Consider the following 3,837-nt stretch of genomic DNA (forward strand, 5'->3'; position numbering starts at 1 on the left):
CACAAATGCAGCAGCAGAAAAGACAAAAGAGGGGAACATCAATATTATAGATCCAGGAGGGACTTTACATAATGATATTAGTAATGTCTTGAAAGAAGCTGAAAATGCAGACAAGAACCAAGAGAAAAATTCAGACAAGAACCAAGAGAAGACAGTGCAAGTCTATGCAAAAAGTGTTGTACCATTGAGCACAGTGAAAGATGTAGCAGGAAGTGTTGTTCCATCGAACAATACACAACTGTTGACCAATGAACATGAGGAAAAAGCTGCTGAACTTACCAATCAGGAAAAAGATGCTGACCTTACCAATCAGGCATATGATGTTCTGACATCAAAAAAAGCAATAGAAGCACATGACCAAGTTGGCCACGCAGAACTTAAAGGTAGAGACATGGATGAGGAATCCACTACACAAAATTTTCTTAATGTTGCCAAGCAAGGTGATCTGTCTCCAAGGCTTATTGATATAGTAAAATCTCCAACAAAAGGAAAAAAGAAACAGTCAAAACAGACTTCTACTATCCCAGCCAGTGGAGTACAAACAAGGAGAACACTGTCCAAACCCCAAAACATTTAATGGATGCAATTATATGGAATGTCAGGTCAGTAAATACAATGCAAGCATTCGAAAGGCTGATTACAATGCACAGAAAACATCACTTTGAGTTCATAGGAATCCTTGAGCCTATGCAACAGTCTCACAAAATGGAGAGGTATAGAGTAAGAATTGGATTGGCACAGGCTGTGGTGAATGTATCAAACAAGATTTGGGCTTTTATTGATGAAATATTTGAGGTTACTATTCTGTATAACATGACTCAATAGATGAATTTGAGATTAACGCACACTGAAACACATGTTGAGCTCATCCTTACACTAGTTTATGCCAAATGTGATCGCATTGAAAGAATTGAACTATGGGATTCTTTGTATGCAATGGCATCAGATATGACAGTACCATGGCTAGTTGGAGGTGACTTTAATGTGATATAGGATGAGGAAGAGAAATTTGGAGGCTTACCAGTTTCTCTTATTGAAGTAGATGACTTTAGGCACTGCATCAATACCTGCAACTTGACAGATTTGGGATTTAAAGGAAGCATATTTACCTGGTGGAATGGAAGATCGGAGGAAGACTGTATTTTTAAAAGATTGGACAGATGTTTTGGCAATCATGAATTGCAACAGACCTTTCCTGGATTGGAGGTAACTCACCTGTCCAAAATTGGGTCTGATCATTGCCCAATGCTGCTGAAATGGGATATAGAAACTCCTCCAATTAAGAAATCATTTAGATTTCTTAACTTCTGGACTAAGCATGAAACCTTCAAAGATGTAGTAAAGGAGAATTAGAATGCTGATTTTAGTGCTAACCATTTCTGCATTTTCAACTACAAGTTAAAGAAGCTTAAGAAAGCACTATCTACCTGGAGCAGAGCTACATATGGGGATATATTCCAAAAGATTGCAAGCCTGGAGGAGGTGGTCTTGGTTCATGAAAGACAATTTGAAGTCAATCCTACACAGATGAACAGATAAAGATTACAACAGGTACAAGCTGAAATGATTAAATATCTTGCATTAGAAGAAGAATTCTGGAGACAAAAATCTGGCATGTTATGGTTCAAAGATAGCGATAGAAACACTAAATTCTTCCATGCTCAAGTTAATGGGAGAAGGAAGAGACTGAAATTATCAAGGATCCAGAATAGCCTTGGAACTGGATTGAAGAAGATCACTTAATAGCAGAAGAAGCACTAAAGTTCTATAAGGATCAATTTACAGAGAGTGAAGCTCCTAATGCTTTTGATATTCTAAATCATGTACCTTCAATGGTAGATAGTGATCAATATGAAAGATTGATGGCTTTGCCTTCCAATGAAGAAGTGAAGAGAGTAGTTATGGGGTTGAATGGGGACTCAGCAGGTGGACCAGATGGCTTCACTGGAGCCTTTTACCAAACATGCTGGCAAATCATTGAAGAAGATGTAGTAGGCATGGTCAATGCCTTTTTTGCGGTCAGCAATTGCCAAAGAGTGTGACACACACAAACCTGGTTTTATTAACAAAGAAAAAAGAAGTTATGACCTTTGCAGACATGAGACCAATCAGTCTTAGCAACTTTGTTAACAAGATTTTCTCGAGGGTTATTCATGAAAGGTTGGTTGAATTTTTACCAAACTTAATCTCACAAGAACAGGCAGGTTTTGTGAAGGGAAGAAGTATAGTTGAGAATGTACTGTTAAATCAAGAAATCATTACGGATATCAGGTTGAGAACAAAAGTAGGCCCAAATGTTGTGATTAAGCTCGACATGACAAAAGTTTACAATAGGCTATCATGGCTATTCCTGACAAAAATGCTAAGGAAGATGGGATTTCCTAAAGCGTTTGTTGGATTGATCTTTAATTTGATTGGGAATAATTGGTACTCTATTCTTATAAATGGGCAGCCAAATGGTTTCTTCAAATCTTCGAGGGGAGTTAAGCAGGGTGACCCTTTGTCACCAACCCTATTCATTCTAGCAGCAGAAGCAATGTCTCGGGGATTGAATTCACTAAACACTAACCTGTATTTCTGTGGATTTGGAATGCCAAAATGCAGCCCAAAAATAAATCATCTCTCATACGCTGATGATACAATCATTTTCTCCTCATCTGATGAAACTTCACTGAGATTTGTCATGGAGGTTTTGCAAGCTTATGAATCATCGTCTGGTCAACTGGTGAACAAATCCAAATCTGCCATATACCTGCATCATTTAACGGATAATGAGGTGATTAACAAGGTTGAAAGGATTACAGGTATAGGAAGACAATGTTTCCCTATGACCTATCTTGGCTGCCCTATTTTTTATGCAAGAAGAAGGAGTGACTATTACCAGGGATTAATCACTAAGGTCATGGACAAAATGCAGTCGTGGAAAGGCAAACTCCTATCTGTAGGAGGCAGAGCTGTATTGATCGCAAATGCCATGCAGAGTATCCCAATTCATATGTTGTCAGCAGTTAATCCATCAATTTATGTGATCAATAAATTACATAGCATTTTTGCCAAATTCTTCTGGAGAAGCAATGTGGGAGGCAACTCTAGACATTGGTCATCGTGGACTAACCTTTGTATGCCTTATGAGGAGGGAGGCATAGGCTTCAGGTCGCTACATGATGTATCCAAGGCACTATTCTGTAAATTGTGGTGGAATTTCAGGAAAAAGCCTAGTTTATGGACTGCATTTATTAGTCAAAAGTACTGCAAGAAACTAAATTCAGTAATTGTACCTTGGAAGTGTAGGTCCCACGTGTGGAGAAAAATGCTAGAATGTAGGGACTTGATTGAGCATCAAATCTACTGGACACCGAGAATGGGATCAGCTCAATTCTAGTTCGACAATTGGACTGAGCTGGGAGCCTTATATTTCCAAGTGCCTGTAGAGTTTGGTATCGATGAGGATATTCACAATGTCAATGATCTGGTTGAAAATGGTATGTGGAACTTGGAAAAGATATTTCAGACTCTACCTGAAGATCTGGTAAACCACATTGTGCAGAATATTAGACCACCAAACGAATGTGCAGAGTTAGATACACCATTGTGGATGCTTGAAATAAGAGGTCATTTTTCAGTGAAGTCTGCATGGGATTACCTACGAAGAAGAGACAACCCAAGATTAACTTACAAGATGATATGGGTCAAAGGCTTACCTTTCAATATATCCTTCTTCCTGTGGAAGGTGTGGAAAGCCAAGCTGTCACTTGATGATTTCTTGCGTAAAATAGGATGCCATCTAAATGTTGGTGTTGTGTTGATCCTAAGGAGGAGTCGTTAATACATTTGTTC

This window comes from Nicotiana sylvestris, chromosome 4 (genome assembly GCF_000393655.2).
Source record: "Nicotiana sylvestris chromosome 4, ASM39365v2, whole genome shotgun sequence".
NCBI lineage: Eukaryota > Viridiplantae > Streptophyta > Magnoliopsida > Solanales > Solanaceae > Nicotiana > Nicotiana sylvestris.